Source organism: Aegilops tauschii, chromosome 6 (genome assembly GCF_002575655.3).
Source record: "Aegilops tauschii subsp. strangulata cultivar AL8/78 chromosome 6, Aet v6.0, whole genome shotgun sequence".
NCBI classification, from domain to species: Eukaryota; Viridiplantae; Streptophyta; class Magnoliopsida; order Poales; family Poaceae; genus Aegilops; species Aegilops tauschii.
In genome coordinates, this window is record NC_053040.3 from 191,500,864 (window position 1) to 191,515,018 (window position 14,155).

Here is a 14,155-nt window from a genome sequence, read left to right on the forward strand (position 1 = left end):
CTCCACCTCATTACCCCATCCTTCCTATAAGCTTAAATAGTCTTGATCTCGCGGGTGTGAGATTGCTGAGTCCTCGTGACTCACAGATTCTACCAAAACAGTTGCAGGTGCCGACGATACCAGTGCAGGTGATGCTACCGAACTCAAGTGGGAGTTCGACGAGGGCCTTGGTCGTTACTATGTTTCGTTTCCTGTTGATCAGTAGTGGAGCCCAGTTGGGACGATCGGGGATCTAGCAGTTGGGTTATCTTCTTTTCTTTTGGCTTTGACCATAGTCGGTCTATGTGTGTACTCTGATTGATGCATGATTTATTTAAGTATTGTGTGAAGTGGTGATTGTAAGCCAACTCTCTTTATCCCATTCTCGTTCATTACATGGGATTGTGTGAAGATGACCATTCTTGCGACAAATCCTAAAATGCGGTTATGCCTCTAAGCCGTGCCTCGACACGTGGGAGATATAGCCGCATCGTGGGTGTTACATCACGACAGATTACCGCAATTTCAGGAGATGACGTCATGGCGGGTTACAATATTTCACAAGAAAATGAAGAAGGATTTTTTTTCTAAGTGTTGAAGATTGACATGAACAAGTTCAAATCAACCTGGGGCCTAATGTTGGGGATATGACTATTGGATGTGACCCGCCTAGGAGTGGCCGGGTTATCCCAATGGTGATTCATAAACCAAGCCCATGAATATGTTAAAGATGGCGGTTCATGTAGTAGGCTTGTTAAAGGGCCCAAAACTCAAAGGCGGCTTAAGGCCCGTAAGTGTAAACCGCCATCTATATACGACTTGTATTGTAAGGCATGTAAGATAAGTCACTGAGCCGGACACGTTTGTATGAGCCGGCCGGGACTCTGTAAGTCATGGGGCGTCAACCCATGTATATAAGGGGACGACCCAGCAGAGGCTTAGGGGAAGAAAACAATAGATCGAAAGTCACGCTAAGCGTATTCACTCCCTGGTAATCAAAACCCTAGCAATACCACCTCAAACTGGATTAGGCTTTTACCTTCACTGTAAGGGGCCTAACCAGTATAAACTCCTCGTGTCCTTTGTCCCGTTTTAACCCCTTTAAGCTAACTACGTCGCAATGGATCCACAACTAAGTCCTTCTGCTAGGACATCTGCCGTGACAATTCCATGACACTCCTGTTATTCTATGTTGACACGAGAAAATTTTTGAAAGCAATAAGAGGCAATGGATATCGTTTCATCCCCAAAGGTGGGGCGTTCCATACCGAAACCATCATGCTTGTTGTGAGAAGCTCTGGTTTGTGAGAAGCATATACCCAAACCTGCCCCAAATGGGACAAAAAATTACCACGGCATGTTGATGCCGCTCTATGATAGCATGCCAAGTTTCATGAATTTCAGACGAGTTTTGGATTTACTAGAATTTAAAAACCAGGCATCTCAATGTTTTGCCGGCAATCAACGGTGCCTTGGTATTTGAAATTCATTCCCATTTCTTGCATGGGACCTAAGCATGCACCCATGGACACACATTTGATTTTTCAACCAATTTATATGCACTGGAGCATGTGCATGTCGTTCAAGTTTGAATTATGCGCATAAATTCATTGAAAACTCAGTTAATGCATAAAAATGTCCAAACGAACCCCGAAAAATCAAAAAAATAACACAATACTCCTGTTGTTCTATGTTGACACGATTAAACTTTTGAAAGCAATAAGAGGCAATGGATATCGTTTCGTCCCCAAAGGTGGGGCGTTCCCTACCGAAACCATCTTGCTTGTTGTGAAAAGCTCTGGTTTGTGAGAAGCATATACCCAAACCTGCCTCAAATGGGACAAAAAATTTACCACGGCATGTTGATGCTGCTCCATGATAGCATGCCAAGGTTCATGAATTTCAGACAATTTTTGGATTTACTAGAATTTAAAAACCAGGCATCTCAATGTTTTGCCGGCAATCAACGGTGCCATGGTGTTTGAAATTCATTCCCATTTCTTGCATGGGACCTAAGCATGCACCCAAGGACAAATATTTGATTTTTCAACGAATTTATATGCACTGGAGCATGTGCATGTAGTTCAAATTTGAATTATGCACATAAATGCATTGAAAACTCACTGAATGCATAAAAATATCCAAACGAACCCTGAATAATTCCAATTCTTTTATGATCACTGCAGATAAAAGGTCTAACAATTCAAACACCGTCCATGGCCGATGTGACCCCATTATGTAATTCAAATAAAGACGAAAAATCAAGTACATCCCGCACAGTTTATTATAACCAACCGTGTGAGATGCAGCACAAAATATCTTCGGACCGTGTCTGATGACACTTTGCGCGCCAGTTTTTTGGCTGGAGCGATTCCAAATTTTCGGCTTCCGCGGAAATATCTACCTCCCCGCCCCTCCCCCTTACCAAAAGCCACATTTCCCCTCTTTCTGCCTTCCTTTCCAAGTTGAAGCCTTCACTCCTTGCTTGCAGCACCGCCGCCTCCTCGCCGGCGACCCTACTTCACGGTGCTCGGCCTCGCCTATTCAGGCAGGTAATCCACACCCGAGCCCCATCCTCCTCCTCCTTCTACATCCCACATGCCCCGACCGCCGGCGCGAGCGCGACACCTTCCACCCAAATCACCGACCCCTCCACCAAATAAGCGCCGGCCTAAGCCATGGTGCACACAGTATAGCCAGGACCTCAAGGAGCATTTGGCAGCGGAGAAGCAAAGCGCGGCCACACGCGGGGATGAGGTCGCGATGGCTGCCATTCGTGCCGAACCCTAGATCTTGGAGGAGCACCTCGCCGTCGAGGCCACCGTTGACGCCTCGCGCGCCGACGCTGCGACGCGGTTGGCTGCTTTAAATGACAGTTCGTGGCGTTTTCTCGAGGCCACCGTCGGTGCCTTGGACGAAGACTACGTGGTGTTTTCTCACCGTGCACGTGCTTACCTCAGCTCGAGAGCCAGCAGGTTGGTGCCCGGAGCGGCTCAGGCAACTCACCACTACAATGATGCACCCACGATGCGGAGGCCTCGCCCTCTTCCATGTCCAAGGAGCCAATCGTCATCGATATCTCCGACAATGAAGAGTAGCTTGTCTTATTAGCTCACTATAAGGACCCATGTCCAGTTTGCTAGCTACTGCCTTTCCTTAACAAATTCTAGTGAATTGTGCTATCTACTTTTACCATGCAATCTTCTGCTATAGTGTATATGTTCTATATGTCGTGCAATGTGGTGTTCAATTAACTGCCTGGTTCAATTCTGTAAATGTGATGTTCAATTCTTCAGGGTGCAATATTTCCAAGTTGTTAAGCATGCTTGGTTTGGTCAATTTTCTGATCTTCTATTAGGAGTATGTTATATTTTTCAATTGGTGTTTAGTTAACTGCTTGGTTCTTTTGTTGTGGCTTGGTTCACTTGTTGTGGTGTTTAGTTAACTGCTTGGTTCAATTTTGCAATGCGATGTTCAATTGTTGTGGCTGCATTCTGTTATTGTATACCATGTGAGGAATAAATTGAATTTGGCTGTACTAAATACATAAGAAACAAATACAATTGCTATATTTCCAACTTGTTAAGCATGCTTGGTTTGGTTAACTGACTGATCTTCTATTAGGAGTATCTTATATTGTGCAATGTGGTGCTCAGTTAACGTTTGGTTCATTTGTTGTGGTGTTTAGTTAACTGCTTGGTTCAATTCTGTAATGCGATGTTCAATTGTTGTGGCTGCATTCTGTTATTGTATACTATGTGAGGAATAAATCGAATTTGGATGTACTAAATACATGAGAAACAAATACAATTGCTATATTTCCAAGTTGTTAAGCATGCTTGGTTTGGTTAACTATCTGATCTTCAATTAGGAGTATGTTATATTGTGCAATGTGGTGCTCAGTTAACGTTTGGTTCATTTGTTGTTGTGTTTAGTTAACTGCTTGGTTCAATTCTGCAATGCGATGTTCAATTGTTGTGGCTGCATTCTGTTATTGTATACCATGTGAGGAATAAATCGAATTTGGTTGCACTTCATACATGAGAAACATATACAAGTGCTATATTTCCTAGTTCTTAATCATGCTTGGTTTGGATAAATGGGTTTTACATGTGGCTTGAAATAATCTGATGAATCTGCAATGTGCTTATTTTTCATCAACATATTTTACTGATAGCATGCGAACCCTTACTTAACCTGATGACTAACTACCTTATATGTGTTGCAGGGAAACAATGGGAAGCACTGAGGTTTACAAGATGGTACTAACTATTATACCTTGCCTTTTTTTATTCCTTTGCCCTGTTTCCAATATAGAGAAGATATTTATGCACATCCTTGTCTTCAGGGTTCACTGATGATTACCTCTCAAACCACCTCTGTGGTCAGGAGGCGAGGAAAGTTTTCATACAACACCCACGGTTCAATATTGAAGTGTTCCTGAAGAGGTCGAAGGATGGATGATCAACCATCCACAGGCACTGGCCTAAAGTTGCAAAGACCTTCAACATGAATGAAGGCTCAATATTCGCCTTCCGCTTCAGCAGTTTTCCAGATGAGATGCATCTCTCTATGTACCGTCTATGATGCTAATTTCGAAAGGTTCTAGATGTTGCATGTGAAACTTGCTGGTGGTGCAGTTGTGTAATGGGGTAGCTGAGTGCTGAAGCTATATCATGTTGTAGTCCGATGTATTTCAATTATGAAATCCTGCTTCCTTAATATGAAAATGGAATATATTATGTGCTTAATATGAATGTCAATTAGATTAGTAAATGGATTATTAATAATGGGGCAACTAGCCTGCTAATTGGCCAATTAGCTTGCTAATTGGGTTTTCCTATTGCAAACGGTTAATGAGAAAACACCGTGGGCGATGACCTCAAGCAACGCACACAGTTTCTAGGAATAAAGCGTGTTGGATCAATGAACAATCACACACGACATTCTCTTCAAAACTGTTTGCGTTACGCCACCTTGCGCAAACGTTTTCCTTGTAGTGACTGTGTGGGATGTATATATGAACGTAAAAATTTAGTGGTGACTGACTGTGTGGATGTACTTACGACCGGAAATGATTTCGCCTATACAATTGTATTTTTTTGAGCACTATTGTACGTATTTCTGTATTTGTGTGCTCGCCGGTCGCACGCGACCTCATTTTTCCGAGCATGTGTGCCAGGAGGGCATATCCCCAACGATTTCTGGGTCGTGTGGGAAGGACCCCCTATCGCCCACACTCACTTGGCGACGGTTCCGAATGCCGTCGCAGAAAGGGGTTGAAAACCGTTTGTTTAGGACCGACGCGTACCAGTGCAGAGCTTCTCACAACAAGCATGATGGTTTCGGTAGGGAACGTCCCACCTTTGGGGACGAAACGATATCCATTGCCTCTTATTGCTTTCAAAAAAATTCTCGTGTCAACATAGAACAACAGGAGTGTTGTGTCAATTTTGTGATTTTTCGGGGTTCGTTTGGACATTTTTATGCATTAACTGAGTTTTCAATGCATTCATGTGCATAATTCAAATTTGAACTACGTGCACATGCTCTAATGCATATAAATTGGTTGAAAATTCAAATTTGTGTCCTTGGTTACATGCTTAGGTCCCATGCAAGAAATGGGAATGAATGTCAAACACCTTGCCACCGTCACTCGGCCGCAAACATTAAGATACCTGGTTTTTAAATTCTAGTAAATCCAAAACTCGTCTAAAATTCATGAAACTTGGCATGCTATCATGGAGCGGCATGAACATGTCGTGGTAAATTTTTTGTCCCATTTGGGGCAGGTTTGGGTATATGCTTCTCAGAACAAGCATGATGATTTCGGTAGGGAATGGCCCACCTTTGGGGACGAAACGATATCCATTGCCTCTTATTGCTTTCAAAAAATTTCTCGTGTCAACATAGAACAACAGGAGTGTTGTGTTGATGTTATGATTTTTCGGGGTTCATTTGGACATTTTTATGCATTAACTAAGTTTTCAATGCATTTATATGCATAATTCAGATTTGAACTACATGCACATGCTCCAGTGCATATGAATTGGTTGAAAAATCAAATATGTGTCCTTGGGTGCATGCTTAGGTCCCATGCAAGAAATGGGGATGAATTACAAACAACAGGGCACCGTTGATTGCCGGCAAAATGTTGAGATACTTTGTTTTTAAATTCTAGTAAACCCAGGGATGAAATTCATGAAACTTGGCATGCTATCATGGAATGGCCTTACTGTTCTCCTCCCATTCCCCTCCCTCCCGCAGACCTCCACCAACGCCATGGCGCAGAAGGATCATCTGCCACTAGTCTTCAAGTTTGGTGAAGTCGACTCCGAGCCGGAGGAGAGAGAAAATAAGGAGGAATGGGGCCTCATGGACATGGCAAAGAATGAGCTAGCCGTGGCGGTTACTGCCCTCGCTCCCATCCCAGCTCCCATCCCCGCGCCCGCGCCAGCGACCATCCCCGTAGCATTGATGGGCTGGTCGCCGAGCACTATCACATAGCTGGAAGCTGCGAGCGTCAGCGAGGTCTCCGCGGACCAGCGCGAGCTCATGTACATGCCAGCGCCAGCGCCCGTGCCCGTGCCCATGCACCCCCTCCACCCACCGCGGTGCCGGTCCCCGTGCATTTGGCTGCACCCGCCGCGCCCGTGCGAGTGCGCGCGCCCCCCTCAGCGGCATGGGACGCCGCCATCGACCGCTACCTCTCAGCGCCGCCAGCTGCCGTCCTCCCGCGCCCCGCCCGTCGATCGCGCGACGACACGATGTTTGATTTACAAGTGAAGAACATTCTGTGCTGCATTGAAGACTTCAACAACGGCATCCCAGAGGACGACAACGACGGCGCGGCACGCCGCCTCAGCCACCGCCAGAAATAGTTTTTTTTCTTGGGTTTAATACTGTATCTCGATCATATGAATATAAATTCACAACATAACTGAATGAAAGATATGATTTGAGCGAACTTGCGTTTTTCTCTCTTAATGTACAAACTTATCAAACAATTTTATTTTGAAAAAATGTCAATGGTTTTTAAAAATAAAACACTCATCGCAAGCGTTTTAGTTAGAACACCCATATGCAAACCGACAGCTTCCCCAGGAAGCCAAGGGAAAATGTGTCGAGCAGGATTTGTGCAACACTTGATTGCAAACGTTATAGATAGAACACCCGTATGCAAAGTGAGAGCAGGATTTGTGCATCTCTTCAACGCAAACGGTTCTTTTGGATGACCCGTGTGCAACCACTTACAAACAATTTGGTATGTTGCCATTTGTCAAACTGGAAAGATTGACATTTGTTGATCTAGTAACATTGCCATTTATCAACCTTGTAACACTGCGACTTGTCAAAATATGAAGCTAAAAATCACTAGCAGTATCTAGTTTTTGCAACTAAAATTCAGTAATTAAGCATAGATTTCATTCATAGATTAAGAAGTCGTTCCTAATTTGTACAAACAGTTCAACTCGACAGCTGAACCGACCAAACTTTTCCCCAATTGTTGTCAACCACGTACTGAAATAGCTAGTTCAACTATATATTAGCTAATTTTAAGTACGTTGTACAGTTCCACCACATCTATAGTCAGATGAACTGAACAAAATAGCCCCTAAATACTACTACTACAGAGGGGCTTTGTACTACTTCCGGCTGCCTCTCCCCGGCCGAGAACACTCGGTAAGGGGAAGAGGAGGAGGAGCCTATTGACAAGCTGGGCAACCACAATACGGTGCCTGCCGTGGCCTCTGAGGCGGCATGTGCCGTGGCCACGGCGGCAGTAAGGCTCTTTGTAGGCTCGATGTGGCACTCCTCCTCCTCCCGCAGGAACTCGGTGTAGCGCGCAAGGTCGCTGACGCGCGTGCGGGCATCCACCTCCACCTCCCATCTTCGGGAGGCGGTGCCGGAGTGGGTGATGACCCCGGTGGTCGACGGTGGGCTGGCGGCCACGGCAGCCAACGATGGGGTGGCGGCCACGACCACCACCTCCCGCCTTCGGGCCGCGGTGGCGGAGCGGGTGATGGCCACGGTGGCCGGCAGTGGGGTGGCGGCCACGAAGGCCACCTCCCGCCTTCAGGCTGCGGCGGCGGAGCAGGCGATGGCCCTGGCTTTCGACGGTGGTGTGGCGGCAACGTCGGCAGAGCATGTGGTGGGTGTTCCACGCACACCCAACAGGGACGCCACGCGCAATACACTACGTCGGGGACTGCACCGTCACTGCGGTGTAGCCTCCCAGCTGGAGCTGTCCTCTGATGACGGCGGAGTGGCTGAGCGACGATGACGGACGGCTGCCATTCGTGATTGTGGGAGAAGCATACGAGATAAGCTACAGGGAGGGAGGGGAAAATGCGATGCATGACTCACCGACCGTGAGGGTTTATATAGCAGGCCGGTAAGCATTGGGATTTTGGGGGATTTCACCGAGTCGGGCAGGAAGCTTGCATGGGAACCTTCAAGGTTGCGCGGGAACAGGCTCACCGACGATTCATTAGCACCACCGTTTGGCCAAAAGAACGCCCCCGCGCGCTGCGCAAGCTTGTGTTGTAAGCCGTCTGCGGCAGCGGGGTCACAAGACGTGTGAAAGGAGGACGAAAGGCCGCGTACACATACGGTTAATATAAAAAATTGTGATTTAATTACCTACTATACCCCCGTCCTGGTTTATAAGTATTGTTTAACTAATAAAATATGAATGCATGTCGCCAAAAATTATATAGTTGGATTCGTATTTGAATATAGTTTCCAATTATATAATTTTATAACATGCATTAACATTTTGTTGGTTAAATTTGAGGGCAAAGTATGGCACAGAATATAAAGGGGACTATAGACTAGACAAAGGTAGTAGCACACGGCCGCTCTCTACGCATCGACGCAACTGTCGGCCGGCTTGTGGGCGACCATTTCCTGCGTGTTCAATTTCTCTATGCATGTGGTTGCTTGCGGTGCAGGCGGCGCGCTCTGCTCGCTTCCCGCTGTGCGCGCTCTGCTCTCGCGTCCCTCCCAGTGCTCTGCCCTCGTCCCTCCACGCGCGCTGCCAGTGTTCAGGGCCGGCGCACGATCACGCACGTTCGTGTGCATGCGGTTGCGCCGGGCGCGGTGCGACAATGCAATTACCCGCTGCAAAAACTGACATGCGGACGCGCAGAGAATCCAGGCCGTCCGGCCCTATTTATTCCTGCGGCCATTTACCTTCATCTCTCGCGTCACACGACACAATAAGCACACCCACGACGACACATACAGAGAAGACATCCAGCGGTTCCAATGGCGCTCCCCGTGGCTCCAATGGAGCTCCCAGCAGCCGCCGACGACAACAGCGGGCAGTTCACCACGCATCACGTAGTTGACACCCACGTGAGGGGGAAGGCCCTCTCGGTGGTGTACACGAATGATCCGGTCTCGGTGGAGAGCTCCATCCAAACTATGGAGCAGTTCCTTGCCGAGGACAATTACCGAGTGGTCGGCTTCGTCCTCGAGTACACCATCGGTCGTGCCGGGCATGATCAAAAGGTTGTCGTCGCCCACTTGTGTGTGCGACATGACGTCCTCATCTACCACTACCACCTTGCCACAAGGCCTTGCGAGCATTTATACAGGTTTATCAACAGCTCTGACTATAGTTTCGCTACGGTGGACACGACCAACGATCTAAAAGCGCTCAAGGTTTCGGACTAGAAATGCCCGAATCTTGTCAACATCCAACACCACTACAAGGTCTGGGGCAGCGAAAAAAACAAATTGAACTCTCTAGTCAACCTCACCTCGGCCGTCATCCACCCCTACTACATGAAGATGAAGAATGAGAGCAAGAAGGACAAGAACGCCTGGCACAGTGTGTGGCATGAGAGACTGGATGGACAACATGTCAAGTACGCGGCCATGGACGCGTACACAAGCTACGAGATGTACAGGCGGATCGTTGACATGAGGAAGTGTCTTCTTCCTGCCCCAGACAAGGGATCGAGCCATAGAGCAGTGGCGGGAACGTCACAAGAAGTAGATGACTAGACGATCGTTTCTCCTACTTTAGAATGCATGCAATTGTTTATTGAGGTGTGTGTGAATGATGTGTATAGTCACTTATGTAATTGGATGTTTATTTCAGTTATATATATATAACTGTTATTCTTCTGTAGACAGAGCAAATCACATGGCTTATTAGCAGCAATCGTCTCTATTATTATTGGTCTTTATACACATTTCTGATTAAGGACCTGTTTGCCGCGTATCACACACATCTTGTTTAGTTGAACCATTTCCATTGTGTTGCCTAATCACACACAGTTCATCCTAGTGAACCGTATGTTGTATATCGCACACACCTTCATATGGCTGCATGTTTCTTTTGTTCCTCCTCATCCCAAACAGTTAATTGGACTGGATCGTATGCCCTGCATCGCACACACAACTAAAATCTAAACCGTGTTTGAAGCATCCGCCATCGCAAACGATTTGCACCTTTTTGACGGTGTTTTTGCACCACTGTTTGCGATTATGGCATCGCACACAGTTTCTTCGACGGGTCTCTGATCGTAGTGTCGCATTTGGACCATCCTGCAGTAGTGCTACACGTGCCACTGCTTGCTCGGCCAAGGTTCATCGTTGTAGAGAGACCGATCGACCAGTATGTACGTACACATTCGCGATCAGACAGAAAATGCTACGTATGCTACGACCAGGTGGGTCCCAGCTGTGAGGGAGAATAAGGACGCACTTCCTTGCATGCGAAGTTATAGCGGGTGGGTCCCAGCTGTCAGAGGGAAGAATAATTTTTTTGCTCGTAATATGGATGCAATTCCTTGCGTGCGATGATGTAGCTGGTGGGTCCATCTATAAGCCTCACCGCGTAAAGTCCTCTTCCGATGGCTGTCATCTGTTCACCACGCCGCGCGGACAGCACCCAGGCGGTGGACGACGGCGAGGCCTAGGAAGGGAATGACGCGGAGCCAGGGAAGACGAGGCAGGTGGATGCCCACGTGGAGGGGAGTAAGAGGGTTCACTGGTTCGGCTGCGGCGTGAGGCTGTCGTCGCCAAAGAATAACAGGAGGTGTTTGTGAGTAGAGAAATGGCCTGGACGGCGATGGGAGTAGGGTGGGCCGGTGAGTCCTGCGCGCCAGCACAGTAGGCCATGGGAGGTGGTACCGCCAGCGGTGGTTTGGGCGATTGAAGCAAGAATATCCGAGATTGAAGAAGAAGCACGACATCCGTTGGATGGACATCCAACGGCCACTGCTGCTAGAACCGTGTGTTGACTATAAGTTGACAAAGCCTTGCATACACGTCAACTTAGTAGGCCCACAAGTGTGTGGAAGAGAACATATAGCCCATTTGGGATATGTAAGAATGTACATCACATTTTTGAATTCTAATGGAATTTACTATAGCCCATTTACAGTTTGTTAAAATTACAGCCCATTTTCTAGCTAGGACAACGATCAATAATTTCAACCAACCGCTCAAAACAGAATTCATAAAATTTCCCACATTTTGATGGGATCCAAAATATTTTTATCCAAAAATTCCAGTCAGACTAAATATAATTTCAAAATAAATTTGTATTATGTAAAAATCCAACGAAATATTGCACGCGCAACAAGTAATGAAATTAAAATTTTCAAAATCCAATAATAATATTTTTAACTAATTACGTGTTTGGTGCACTTTTTATAGTTACAGGCCAGTTTTTATAATTACATCCCATTTATTATTTCTTATAGCCCATTTTCTTGTTAAGCCTAATGCATCCCTCCTAGGAAAGATATGCAGCCCAGTGGGGCGGAGAATAACAAGTTGACCTAGGCTGGGTATTCCTCAAAAAAAAAAAAGCTGGGCTAGCCATTTTCAGCTTGAAAAAAATTAATATCTGGGCTATATATTTGGTTGACATGAAATAATAGCCTGGCCTAGATGGGCCACAGCCCGCCCTGTTGATACCCTGCTCATCTGAAAAACAAAAAAAACATCGCTCAAGAAAAACTCTGCTCACATCTAAAAAACATAAATACTGCTCTAGCTGTTGTGTCCCAGCTGTTGGGAGCTCCTTGTGGAATTCTCTCGTTTATTGACTATATAGGCTGACAATGGTGTGGGGCCGTGATGTCAGGAAACTAGGAGGAAGCAAAAAAAATATAGTTGTATATAATAAGGAGGCACTTGTGTACGTGTGGCTATGGCACTGGTAGGTCCCCACTGTCACCCTCTCAAATTAAAATCATCTCCTAATTCCTCATGTTCTTTGACCATGTTGACAACGCGAGACGACGGCGCCCCGGCGAGCGCAATGACTCAAAGGACGACGGAGAGGGCCTCGCGGGCCCAACGTATGGTCTGATATAGCGCCCGCTGCTCATTCACGAAGCCAGGATCATAGGGACACAAGTCCACAACGGCATTGCCGTTCGCTTGTTCGCCGGTGATGCGCCCTTCCGCGAGCCGGTGCTCGTTGAGGAGACGGAGGTCGCAGCACAGGTCCTCCTACACTGGAAGCTCTTCCGCCATTTGGGCGTCAAAGTGCGGTCGCACCTGCTCTATCGTGAACACGGCATAAACCGGCTTGGGCGGTGGCGCCGGCTCTTGGTCAGGAGCCACGTCCATCGACTGATTGTCGTTGCTCAGATCGGCGAGCTCGCTGGCGAGCCAGCATGTCCCGCTGCTGGACCGGACCACTACCAAGCACGAGTCTGACCGCCCTGGCCCACCCAAACCGCCTTCCTGGCCCCCACGCGCTTTCCGCCCGAAACGGTCAGCTCCGCCCGCGCCGCTTCCCGGTGCAGGCGATTGCTCCGTGTTCAGACGACACAAGTGTTGTCCGTCCATCCTTCTGCCGCCCACATTAATGATACGCGGTTGCCGAGGTGGCTTCTCCGGCGCCACCCATCTGTCCCTCTGCCGCCCACCATTGCTATATAAACTGCTGCGTCGACCATAGCCGCAGCCATCCGCCTCTGTTCCATTTCTCCTGTCCACACCACTCCCACCATGGCTTCCTCGCACTCCAGCGCTCTTCGGGACGAGCAGACAACGGACCAGATGGAGATGGCTACCATTGCTATCGACTAGCTGGCCGGCAAGCAGCCGGAGGACGATGACGTCCCAATGCAGAACGTGGTAGTCGACGATCCGGCGCCAACCCTCTCCTCCATGCCATCCTCGCTGGTGCATTGCACCATGACCATCAGCGAGGCTCGTGCCCAATACATGGACATGGTGAGGCATAAGCGTGAGGAGCAGTTCCGGAAGGTGCAGGCCGACGCGGCCTACAACCACCATGTCCTCTAGGAGCACCTGCAGGCGGAGGAGCAGGTCGCCATGGATCAGGCGGAGCAGGAGGCGTTGCTCGAGTCGTACTGCTCCGCCCACGAGAGCCGGCTCGCGCGCTAGCGATACCGCATGCGGACGGCGGAGGTTGCGGCCGCCTACAAAGAGGGCGATGAAGCGGGCGAGGCGCTGTTTGGCAAGATCGACGACGAGGCGGAGTACAATGTCGGCTCCGCCGAGGCCCCCCGCCCCCACCCCCCCTACCGGCACCGAGGCGACAGACTTCGCCGGCCTCCGCGAGGCCCTGCTCCATCGAGGCCCCGCCCCGCCAACATTGAGGCAGAGGACATTGCCGGCTCCACTGAGGCGCCGTCCCATTGGCACCGAGGCAGAGGACTTCGCTGGCTTTGGTGTGGCCCTGCTCCACCGAGGCCTCGCCCCGCCAACAACGAGGCAAAGGACATCAGTGGCTCCGCCGAGGCCCCGCCCTACTAGCAACGACGGGGAGGATTTCCCTCGCTCCATCGAGGCGCTGCCCCGTCGGCAACGAGACAGAGGACATCGTCGGCTCCGTCGAGTCCCCGCCCCACTGCCAACGAGGCCGCGCCACATAGAAAACGAGGAAGAGTAGAACACAGTAGGTCGCCGCCACTCGGGTCCAAGTAAGGCCACCACTGCTACCCTCCGGTTGAAGCCAAGCTTGGCGGATTGAACACTGACGGCCGATTAACTTCTTGGCGGTGACGTGGAATCGGAGAGCTGTGCTGGGGAATAAGCTTATGTTCGGGTCAGCCGGACATGGGAAATGGGCGCCGGAGATCATAGATTAGGTTAATTAATTGTACCTCCAGTGCACCCCTTTTTAGTTGAAGAATGTATGAAATGTAATGAAATCCGGCATGTTTATGTTAAA